This window comes from Pan paniscus, chromosome 7, assembly GCF_029289425.2.
Source record: "Pan paniscus chromosome 7, NHGRI_mPanPan1-v2.0_pri, whole genome shotgun sequence".
NCBI classification, from domain to species: domain Eukaryota; kingdom Metazoa; phylum Chordata; class Mammalia; order Primates; family Hominidae; genus Pan; species Pan paniscus.
Window position 1 is genome coordinate 50,403,057 of NC_073256.2, and position 12,474 is coordinate 50,415,530.

The window sequence follows — 12,474 nt, forward strand, 5'->3', positions numbered from 1 at the left end:
AGTTACTCGAGCTATAATGGGGAGACAGGGCCTCTTTGAAGAGCTTGTGTTTCCTCTCCATGAATGTAATCTCATGCTTTCCACGTAAACCCTGCTTTTGGGAATCAAGAAAAGTTCACCTCCTTCATGAGACTTCTTGGATTAACCTCTCTCAGATCTTAGCAAGTTGTCCTTCTAGAATTGTCTTAATGCATACATTTGCAGTCCCTTGTAACCTTGTTAGACTGCTTCTTTCATGTAGATGTTTTAAATTTTTCATAGTGTGTTGTGTACTTGTTCAAACGCAAACTCCCCAAGAGAGATTCACTTCTGGCACCTTCATTTTTGCTTTTCATTTCCCCTAATACATTGCTGGACACTTAATTGGTGTTCAATAAACATGGTGAATTCATTTAACAAAAGTTATTTTGCACCTACCGTGCTCACGGCTACAAATGGACAGCATTATCACAGCAACTGGACATTACATAGCAAGCGGAATGGCAGATGGACAGACCATATCTGTGATATACTTGGGTAAAATTTTGAATGTTTATTAGAATTTCATCCACTGTCTCATGTCTTATAGCTACAAGTTAATTTCCAAATTTGAATATGTCCATACCTGTTTATTAAAAAGCTGGGGACGATACTCTGTGAGGGTTTCTGAGGAGCATTTGATAAGGTGTAAAACCACTATAGTCTTGGATTCTTCTCATTGCTGAGCAGAATGGGATGTGTCCTGCAGCAGGTTGAGTGGCTCTATGTGGTTTTATGACCATATGTAGGAACCTGCTTCTTCTCTTGAAATGGCTGTTTTGTTTTATGGAGATTGGCTAGACTGGCAGGTGACAAGGCCAGAGGTGGGCTGGCCATGAGAGCCAGCTGAGCAGTGCGAGTTGGTGTGATTCAGCCATTTGTCACCACCATATTCTGCCATAGATAGATATTTTCTATTCGAGAAAGTGGATCAAATTTTACTGTACACCAGTTTCTCACTAGGCTAGAAATACATGAATGGTGGGGCATAGTTCACTCCAAATCTGATCCATCTAAACTTTTCTTTCTGGTGAGTTGATCTGTTTTGAGATTTTACACTTTACATAAAAATAGTATTGCAGCCAATCTTTGCCAGTCACAAACCACCTTTAGCTGAGAATATTATCATATCAATTGTTCCAAGGAAATGACAAATGAGTAGTTACCAAAAAAAGAAAGAATGAATGAATAAATAAATAAACACAAGGGAATGAGTTGTTACTAGACAGAGAAGAAAAAGATTGCTTGTCATGTCCCAATTTGGTTATTGAAAATTTTTATTTTTGATGCAGTGCTCTTCTTTTTTCCTTCCTTCCTTCCTTCCCTCCTTCCCTCCTTCCCTCCTTCTTTCCTTCTGTAACTTACCACCTATTTGATTTTTTAAAAACATTTTTTATTAGATGCTTAGATCAGCTGGGACAACTTAAATTGCAAGCTACCAGAAATATCATATTAAACTAACCAGTGAAGATGACAGTTTGGATCATGGAGGTAGGGTTGATTTCAGCTGAGGTTTGCTTTAGCAGTTGCAACACTGTGATCAAGATCTGCCTTCTCTCCCTCCATTTCGATCTAGTTTCCTGGCCTTGGCTCTATTCTCAGCAGGTCTTGTCTTCCTGTTCCTAAATTGGCCATGAGCATCTCATTCCTTATTCTAATCCAACAGGGAAAGGCATACCTACTTCCTCCCTTAGTCTGTGGGGGGGGGGGGGGGGGAAAGAAAAAAGAAAGAAGAGAAAAGAACTTCTGAGCTTCAATGTGATTAGGTCATATGCCTATCACTGAACTGATCCCTGTGGGTAGTGATGGGATTTTGCTGATGAGTCTCAGTCTCAGCCCCTCCCCCAATACCACCATCCACTTTACAGCTGTGGCTTCACTCAACTTCCCTTGAAACACTGTATGGAGAGGGATGGATGCCTAAATGACAACTTGGGTGTCATTACCAAGAAAAAGGGAACTATATGCAAGACAGTCAAAAACTAATCAAATGTCCTCTCTAAGGTTTCATTTTTAAGATAGCACAGAGTTTTCTGCTGCTTCTTCTTCTTCTTCTTCTTCTTCTTCTTCTTCTTCTTCTTCTTCTTCTTCTTCCTCTTCTTCTTCTTTTTTTTTTTTTTTGAGACAGAGTCTCACTCTATCACCCAGGCTGGAGTGCAGTGGCATGATCTTGGCTTACTGCAACATCCGCCTCCTCAGTTCAAGTGATTCTCCTGCCTCACCCTCCTGAGCAGCTGGTATTACAGGCACACACCACCATGCCCGGCTAATTTTTTTTGTTTTTAGTAAAGAGGGGGTTTCACCATGTTGGCCAGGCTGGTCTTGAACCCTTGGCCTCAAGTGATCTGCCCCCGTTGGCCTCCCAAAGTGCTGGGATTACAAATGTGAGCCACCATGCCCAGCCCACATTCTTCTTAAAGGGTTTGAGATTTTTTGGGAAATTACAGGGCATATAGCTTTGTGCTTTATTCAGAATGTCATAGAGCTTCAAACAGTTCTTCCTGAGACAGATGTAAAACAATTTTAAGATTTCTGAGAAGTAATTTATATATCCTTATAATAGTCATACCATGTGAAACCTGGCCTGCTAATAATAAGAAGAAACACCTGGAACTAGTGACAGGGTCAATTTTGGGTATTCTCTCTCTATGGAGAGGACTAGTTCTTCTGAGATTGATGTTGGCAGTTTGGAATCTTTTCCCAGTGGGAAGGAAGACTTAGAAGAGGATAGTTGATATTGCCTCTCCTCCCACAAGCAAGTTTCATCTTTATCACAGTTCCCTATGGCTATGCCATTTTGAGATTTGTATACAAACCCTGTACATTAGTGAGGGACTCACTCAGAGACCACCTGGACTCCAATCAGTATCCAGCCTTTAGGAGATGGCTTGACCTGGGCAGCTTCCCCAGTGATGGAGTTTACAAAGGATGACAATGACCATATTTTAAATCTGTTGTTACTCTCTTGCAAGACTCCTTTTTTTCTCTTGCTTGCTCTTCACCTTAGCACGTCTGTACACACCTGCCTTTGGTATAACTTGAAAGACAGCCCTAATTGAGGCATTCATCTCATACAATCCAAGAGTCAGGAACACAGCTTTGGGAAGGAATGCATTGTGGATTCTTCAGATGTGATTTAATGAATATCCAACTGTACTTAGGGACTAAAAAGAGCATTTTAAAATGAGATTTTGCTCTGAATTGGAAAGTAAGTTGAGGTGGGAAATAAGCCAGCCATTAAATGCTCTAGTTTTTTTTTTTTTTTTTTCTTGAGATGGGGTCTCAGTCTCACTCTGTTGCCCAGGCTGGAGTGCAGCAGCATGATCATGGCTCACTGCAACCTCCAACTCCCCATGCTCAGGTGATCCTCCCATGTCAGCCTCCCGAGTAGCTGGAACTACAGGCATGTGCCACTATGCCCAGTAAATTTTTCATAATTTGTAGAGACAGAGTTTCGCCATGTTGTCCAGGCTGGTCTCAAACTCCTGGACTCAAGCAGTCTGCCCACCAAAGCCTCCCAAAGTGCTGGGATTACAGGCATGAGCCATCGTGCCCAACCATAGATTTTTTTTCATAATGGCAGAGAATGGCTGCAATTTAGGGTTTTTCTTAGGTTCTTCCTCATCCATTTCTTGCAGAAAATTTAGTACTTTGTATTTCTTTCAATAATTTCAACAATTTTATCCTGACTTTTCCCAGAGCAAAAATTAGGATGGGGATGTTAGAGCTTCCTTTGAGCAGGCTATCATCGCAATGAAATCTTGACCTTGCCCCTCGTAGTTGCCTATTGCTTTATAAAACTTGTTATTGAAATTGCAAACAGTCCAAATTATATAGTAGTTTCTAATGTACTTTATCAGGGTGTCAGTTTTTCTTTTGCAAGTGTTTTGAGGAGATCAGATTGTTAATGAACATTCTTTGAGAATCTGAACCTGAGAACTGTCTCTTTAGGAAGAAGTTACCAAGGACAGATGCAAGCTTTGCAAAGATACGGTGTTCCAGCCTCCTCCAACAAAGGTTAACAACCACCCGAGAACCCCAGTACCACTTACCTACCACCTCTTACCTTTAGAAGCAGATTGCCCAGTGACGGATAAGTGTGGAAACTGTTCAAAGATTGGGAAAGAAAATTGTTAGAAAAGGCACATAGAGAAGAGTGGGATTGGGGGCAAAAGGAGAAGGAGGATAGTCTTCTGTGTTTTTTTGATTGGTTAACTTAAAATCTCAGCTATTTGTTTACACAAAGGCTATGTTGATGTCCATATTCAACAGATACAGGTATTTGGCTCAGAAAAGCACATGGTTCCCAGACCATTTGCCAAATGTCCTATCCTTGTTCAGCTTTGGTTATTATGAATATCCTTCTGGAAGCAACTGACACCTAACATGTCTGAATCCTCTGGACCTGTAGGGTTCTTACCCCGGAGTGATTATGATTTCTGAAAAGAACATCCCTGCAAAATTAGTTTTCAAAATACGTGCAGATAAGCCCATAGAACTGGGAATTCCTCCAGGGAATTATATCCTAAGTAGCCTACTACAATGCTTGATTCCTTGGGCACCAGTGGTTGCTCAATAGGTTTTTTAATAATAAAAACTAGAGGGAAAGAACTATTGTTAGCTAAAGTTACCATGTAATAATTGGCTTGGATATGTCCCTCTGTTTGTTTGAATTCCTTAATGTCTGCTCTCTGCACAGCAGAAACTCTTGTGCCACTTCCTGATTAGTCGTCTTGGTCTTCTGTTTCCTGAGCTGTGCTCCATGATCTCGTGTAAATATATACAATTTGTGATAAAATCATCTTGCTCATTCCATAGCAGGTATAAGTGGGTTAATTCTATTGGGAAACAAGCTCAAATTTTAACAGAAGTTTTTCTTTGCTTCAAGGGAATGAGTTTCCCAACAGTGGGAATTTTAAGCATTTTGGCAAATCAATAGGGGAGATATTTTCAAACCAGCATGATTCTATTTGGCTCAGGTAAAAGTAAGCCCTTTTGGGCTGGCTTGCAGGTGGGTTCTTGAGTCTTGGCTTATTTAAAAAGCTGCTGCCTGTTCTTAATAAATGCCATGATATGAGGCACCACGAACAAGCTGGATTTAAACCTGCCCTGTCAATAATTTTACTCATAAGTTCTTGGCTGCTGTCTGCCTGTCAAGGTTGTCAGTTAGCTAAGCATCAGCCAACCACATGATGCTGAGTACCCATGATTAATCTGACTTGGTAATGCTGTTCATCTATGTAAAGAATTGGAAAAAGTAGATCTCCCTTCATGCGTGTGCGCACGTGCGTGCGCGCATGCACACACACACACACACACAGGCACACCAATTTGTTTAAAATAAAAAAAGATTGGACGAAAGCATAAAATCAGCCCTCTGGTCTGAAGCAATTAAACTGTAGAAGATGCTACATATGCTGGGTGTAGTGGCTAATGCCTGTAATCTCAGCAGTTTGGGAAGCTGAGGTGGCAGGATCACTTGAGCTCAGGAGTTCAAGACCAGCCTGGGCATCAACACAAGACCTTGTCTCTACTAAAATAATTTTCTAAGAATAGCTGGATATGGTGGTGTATGCCTGCAGTCCCTGCTGCTCTGGAGGCTGAGGTGGGAGGATTGCTTGAGCCCAGGAGACTGAAGCTTCAGTAGGCTATGATCACATCACTACACTCCAGCCTGTGTAACAGAATGAGATCCTGTCTCAAAAAATTTAAAAAATAAAATGAAAAAGAAGATGCTACATACATTATACACATATAAATTAGCAACCAAATGGTTTAACAGCCTCAGTGATTGTGTTGTTCTGTAGTTTGATGACTTTTATCTTGCTCCTTCTCATTGCCATTGATTGTACCAGGTTATTTCCTGGAGCATGTTGTGTATCAAGGTTTATGCAACTGTACATTTAACCTTTCAGTGCCTAGCTTTCCCCTTTTCCTATAGAATCACAAGAATTTGAAGGCAACACAATATGTTTTCTATCTTATAGTCTGAAGTTAATGCATATTAATGGCATGCTGCTATTACTAGTTAATACTGATGCCATGAGGATTAGATAATCATTTTAAAAAATGTTTAATAGAGCATTTTTTTACAATACTTAGTGGATGCCAGTATACTAAATCCTTTATATATGCTTAGGTCTTTCATTTCCCACAAATCTGTGAACTAGGAATTATGAACGCATTTTACAAAACAGGACTCGTTGCATAACTTGCCAAGTCACACAGCTAATGAACAGGAGAGTCAGAACTTGAACTCAGGGTTGCCTGCCTCTAAAGTCCTCCACTAATTCTCATTCATTCTGTAAAAATAGAACATGGCCTCTAGAATCTCATCATTTAGAAAAGAACAGCCTTTTGGAGATTGGTTAGCATGTTAGCTGGTTTGAGAACATGTAGTTTGCTTATCTGTGTCTTTGACTAGTAATAACGTTCAGCCTCATTAAATCTAGTAAGCTAAAAGGAAGCAGGAAATGGCTGTAGTATAGATGCTTGATATTTCAGCGATGATAATGATGGATAATAATGTGATTTCACAGCTTGGTTTATCAGACCCAGGTGAGTGGATAAGTGGATTCAGATTCATTAAAATCACCGGGCCTAGTTTGTGGCCTTCCTTTCACAAACCCCTTAGGCTGCATATTACCCTTTGATAGCATATTTTTCCCATTATAGTTGCCCTTGCTATTCATTTCAACCACATTACAAGTATAAACATGTACAAGGGAGAGGACAGATGTCCTTCCCTTCTGTATTAACTCTCTTGTTGTATGAAATAATGTTATGTATTAAATTATTATCTCAGTTTATAGAGTCTGCTAGACTGTGCTGTTCAGTAGAACTTTTTGGGATGATGGAAATGTTCAATGTCTGTACTGTTCACTAAGGTAGCAACTAGTTACCTGTGTTAGTTGAGCGAGCACTTGAGATATGGATGATGAAACTAAAGAACAGATGTTTAAGTTTATTTAACCCATCTAAATGTAAATGTAAATACCCACATGGCTGGTGGCTACCTTATTGGACAGCAGAGATTTAGAATAGTAAAGCTGAATGGACCTTAGAGTACATGTAAGGCAACACATTCTTTTTATTTTAGAGGAATGTAGGACTCAGAGCATGAAAAGGAGTAAAACCAAACCTAGGATCCTGGTCTCTTGACTTCTAGTTCATAATTTCTTTCACTAAACTTAAAATTGTTAAAAATGTTACTTTGAACTTTAGTATTTGAAGATTATCATGGTAAGACTTTGCTTATATTTACAAAAGCATTGTAACAGAAAATAAATTTTGAATTACAATTGTGACCTTATCATATTTATTTTACATTTTATGATGGCTAAATAGGTCATATATTGACGTCTTTACACATTTGTTGGGAGCAAAAGAGTTGAAAGTAAAGTTTTCTTCCCATCTATGTTATTTAGCCATTGATTCCCCTCTCCAAAGGGATCAGTAATAGTTTCTTTGTGTATCTTTTTAAACATTCAGATATATTAAGTATTTAAAACTGTGTATTGTTCTCTCATCTTTTTAAACAACTGGTAGGATATGTACACTACACATTCATATTTTTGCATTAAACTTATATGTGGAGATCTTTTGATATGAGTACACAAAAATGGTACTTTAAAACAGATACATAAGGTTCTATTGTACATACCAACTGTAGTTTAATGCATCCCTATCGATGAATATTTACTTCCTTTCCAATGTTTTCTCTTAAAAGTAATGCTGTAGTGAATAACTTTGGACACATAACTTTCATGTGTGCAAATACATTGTAAGATAATTCCTAGAAATGAATGCACTAGGTCAAATAGTATATACACATTTTAAATTTTGATAAATATTATAAATTGCTCTCCATAGAGTCACAGCATTTTATATTCTCACTGACAATCTGTAATCTCTATGCCTTCATCAACCTAGTGTGTTACCAAACTGATCAATTCATACCATTCTGACAGGTGGAATAAAATCTCAGTGTAGTTTAAATGTACATTTTTAAAAATTGTGAATGAGCTGGGCATCTTACATATATGTAAGGGCCATTTGTGTTTTATTTATTGTGAAATATGTTTGTATGCTTTGTCCATTTCCATCAGTTTTTAAAATTGACTTAGAGGAGCTTTTATATATAAGACAAAATATGACATATATGGTAAACAAAATGCGAACATTTTCTTCAGTTGTTTGCCTTTTTCACTTTGTTTTTCATGGTGTTTGCTATGGAGAAAATATAAATTTTTACATAAACAGATATGCCAATCTTTCCTTTTATAGCTTCTGGTTTTTTGAGTCAAAAATTGAGAGACCTTCCTCATTCTGAGAGTATAAAATAGTACTTATTTTTAATTTTAATTAATTTATTTTTATTGACACCTAATAATTTTGCATGTTTTTGGTTTACCATGTGATGTCCTAATACATGTACATATTGTGAAATGATCAAATCGTGGTAATTAGCATATCAATCACCTTAAACATTTATCATTCCTTTGTTGTGAGAACATCCAAAATTCTCTCTTCTGGCTGCTTGTTGGCAGTAGTCACCTTACTGTTCAATAGAGTACTAGAACTTATTCCTTTCTATGTAACTATATCTGCTGACCAACCTCTCCCCATCTCCCACTCCCTCCTATTCTCCCTAGTCTCTGGTAACTACTGTCCTGCTTTCAACTTCTATGAGATCAGTTTTTCTAGATTCTACATGAGTGAGATCATGTTGTATTTTTCTTTCCATGCCTGGTTTATTTCATTTATCATAATGTCCTCTAGCCTCATTCACATTGTTGCAAATGGCAGGATTTTATCCTTTTTGTGGCTGAATAGTATTCCATTGTGTATATGTACTGTGTTTTCTTTATCCATTCATCCCCTGATGGACACTTAGGTGGATTCTGTATTTCACTATTGAAAATACTGCTGCGATAACATGAGCGCGCAGATGTCTCTTCTATATACTGATTTCCTTTCCCTTGGATATATACCCAGTAATGGGATTGCTGGTTCATATATTTTTGACATTTTGAGGAGCTTCCGTACTGTTTTCCACAATGGTAGTACTGATTTACATTCCCACCAGCAGTGTATAGGAGTTCCCTCTCCTTTACATCCTCGCCAGCATAATAACGATTTTAATATATTTGGAATTTATTCTAAAGATGTAAAGTATGACTCAGACATCATTTATTAAGCAATCCATCTTTTTCCCAGTTATTTGAGATCCCACCTTTATCACATAAAAATTTTAATATATCTTTGAATCAACATCTCACTTTGTAGTCTCTTCCATGGAATCTGCCTATTCTTGCCTGTACCACCTGTTTTAATTATTTTAGATTTTATAGTGTACTTTAATATATTGAAGAACTATTCTCTCATTGCTGCATTTCTTTTTTAGGCTGTTCTTCACCACTGTTACTTGTTTATATTTTGTATGAAATTTAGATTCAGCTTGTCTATTTCAAAAACAATTTCTGTTGGTATTTTTAGTAGAATCATATTAAAGTTCAAGATTGATTTAGAGACTTTCAAAAAGCATTGAATCTTTCTATCTGGGAACATGATATGCCTTTCCATTTGTTTAAGCATTCTTTTATGTTTTCTGTCAGTGTTTAATGGTTTTCCTCCAATAACTTTTACCATCTATAATTTAGCTTATTCCTACATTGTTCTTTTTTATGTCTTCAAAATGGGCCTTTTGCATGTATGCATCAAAGCTATTGACTTGTATAGATTAACTTGGGCCTCTTCTAAATTCTTTCACTTTAGAAAAAAATATTTTAGCAATTGGTTATTTTATGTTTTCCGAAGACCTAAATATAAATGTACAGGTTAACTGCACTTTTTCCTTTGAAATTTGTATGCCTTTACTTTCTTTCTCTGATATAATTGTATTCACTATTTCCTCCAGAACTAGTTAAACTAGAGTAGAAATTTTTGGCATTTTTTTGGTTCCTAATCAAAATTGGAAAAACAGACTTTTTCCTTGAAATGTAGTGCTGGCATTTAGGTTGAGATAGAAATATTTCATTATATGTTTTTAATCAAGAATGGATTTGAATTTCATCAAATACTGTTTAAACATCTATGATAATAATTTGAGGTCTCCATAGGTTTATTAATATCATAAATGAACTATTTTAGCCTCATAACTTTAAAAGCCTTATTCTTTTAAAGTTTTATTCATTCTCCTCCCGTTCTTGTTCACTATTCGTTGCCCATTCTTGTTCTATATAAAAACCCCAGTGGTCCCTGCTGTGAATTCAATGACATCTTATTTCTTTTCCTTAAGTCAGAGCAAATGTGCACATCAGAAGAGCAAAGTGTCAAGTAATGATAGCTGGAAATTGAGCCACAAATAAACAGAAAATATTTTCTTCATTGTTATTTGTGTGTATGCTTGTGCTTCTGTTTTTCAAGGGAGTAGACCACTGTTCCACATGTTACACAGTTGTTTTATGGTGGAATGCTCTAGTGATGGAAAAGGAGAATGGAGTCTAGCCGTATAAAGTTACTAAACCTGCTTGGATATGAGTCAAGGATATCCTTTTTGTGCCCAAACTAGAAAACCTTTCCCCTTCTCATATTTTTGAGCAAGGTGTTTTATGTTGCAAAGTAGCCCACTGTCTCTTTTCAACTGCATAAGCCCAAATAACATTTTATATTCCAGTCAGTCACAAAATGAAAACAGGAAACGTCTTTGAAGCAAGGCAAAAATGTCAGAGTGTCTAAAACATAGAAGTACTTGGTGAAACACTTTCAGCGTCTTAGCTCTGCCTCTGGCTAGTCATTTCCACTCGCTGGGCTCAGTCAGGTCTTTCATTAGTGAAACAGAGGTGGCTGAGCACTTCCTGTGAAATCGCAGGGACAGGATTGTGGCCCTCTGGAGAGGGGGCCAGGAGGAAAAGGAACCAGACAGCTGGTTTTTGGGAGCCACCAGATGGGAGCAAATTTCCAAGGCTGCTGAGAAGAATGGTCTAGAATAACAGAATTGTTTTGTGAAGGAGCCTTCCTAAACCAAATGTTCTGAGCGTCCCCGCAAGCAGAGCAAATGAGCACATACTGTGTTCATGGGGAAAAGGACAAATGACTGTACAAATGGAGTAACAAACAATTTACGAAAATGTATGTGGCCTAAATTTAGTATCAAGGTGATGGGCAAAATGACTTACACCAATTTGTGACGGTCCTGTTGCAAATTCAATGATAAAGCCAGCCAGTCTACCTAGTCCATAGTATCCAGCAGATATATCACTGGAGATGGCCCGAGTGCAGGCTGCTTAAATAAGATAAATCATCTGTGAAGAAGGAAAAGGTCAAATGTGCTATTCTCTGTCTTTTTTTTTTTTTTTTTGGTCTGAATTAAATGGAAACCATTACAATTTCTTCCAAGAAAATAAAAATCAGCACCTACAATAATGCTGTCTCCTTCTGACCCTGCCAAGTCTGACTGCATTCCACCTGGACCCTGCCTTTGTCTCTCATGTTTTTATCCAAGAATAAGTAGGCTACCTTGTAGTAAACAGGAAATCTTACTCTTACCTGGCACTAGTTAGTTATGCGTGGTACTTGATCCATAATCTTCTGCCCCAATGTCATAGAAGATAGGTTTTTCCAACTCTCAGATGGAAAATCACTAGTGCACTACACACACACACACACACACACACTCATGCTCAGAAATATTTTCACAGATCCATTTTTCTCTGTGTTACAGAGGTTACATAATTATATCAGTGGATGTCCTGCAGTCCAGCTGGTATATGTAGAGCAACTGCATGTTTGTATCACTCTGTTAGGTGCAGTGTAGGACACAAATAAAGAGAGAGAAGGGAGAGAACACTGCCGAGTCATTAGGGGCATGCTTTCAGTTCCTATACAGCCAAGTTTTTTTTTAGGCTTGGCCTATGCTTTTTTCTTAGTTTGGGTTTAGTGTGTATTCATTCATTCATATTGCCATGTGTGTTCAACAAATATTTTGGGATGCCTGCTCTGTGCCAGACATTGTGCTAGGTTAGAGGGATGCAAAGACAAATTAGAACTCCCTTTCTCAAGGAGACTTCTGGTTATTGTATTTGTGATAAAGTTTTAAAGTTACTATAATTTGCCTGCCTAGAATGTAGTTGGATCTCAAAAGAATTACTGAGGGTTGGAGGTTTGAGTGGCAGAAGAGCAATGATGAAACAGAGTTTTGAAAGATGAGTGGCCTATTTGTCATGGAGGTAGGAATGGGGGGTGGGTGGGCTTCTGGAGAGACACAGCAGAAGTGTAGAGAAGACCATGGTACTTTTAGGGAACTTCTGTAGTTTAGAGTGAGATGGATCTTGCAAGAGCTCAGGCTGGAGACTGAGAAAATGCTGTCATGGGGGGTCTTACACAACATTCTAGAGAATTTAGACTTTCCCCTGTAGACACTGAGGGGCCATGAACAGCATTTGTACCTCTGCA

The 12,474-nt window shown here is 38.0% G+C and overlaps 1 protein-coding gene across 4 annotated transcripts in view; it reads left to right on the top strand.

The window, feature by feature from the left end:
• Window positions 1-12,474, top strand: part of NRG1 (neuregulin 1) — a 1,128,445-nt gene that overhangs the window by 188,325 nt on the left and 927,646 nt on the right. The window lies entirely within an intron of this gene.